The following is a 247-nucleotide window of genomic DNA, read 5'->3' as shown; positions in this document are numbered from 1 at the left end:
AATAAAAAAAAAATCTATACCTCCTCAAAAATGGGGGAAAAACCCGACAAAAAATAAATTTATTCTTTTCCCCCCAAAATTTTAAAGTATTTCTTCCCTTTCCCCTTCCTTTATACCGTTTGTTTATTTTTGCTTCTAGTTTTCTGGTTTAAAATAAAGAAAGGGCAGTAAAGTAGGTGCCCAAAATAATCACACTATTATAGTTTACCTGTAATTTCTTTTTTAGGGCATGCCCATTCTGCCTTTT

The sequence above is a fragment of the Penaeus monodon genome, chromosome 32 (assembly GCF_015228065.2).
Source record: "Penaeus monodon isolate SGIC_2016 chromosome 32, NSTDA_Pmon_1, whole genome shotgun sequence".
Lineage (NCBI taxonomy): Eukaryota > Metazoa > Arthropoda > Malacostraca > Decapoda > Penaeidae > Penaeus > Penaeus monodon.
The sequence above is the reverse complement of the archived record's forward strand: the minus strand, read 5'-3'. Positions refer to the sequence as shown.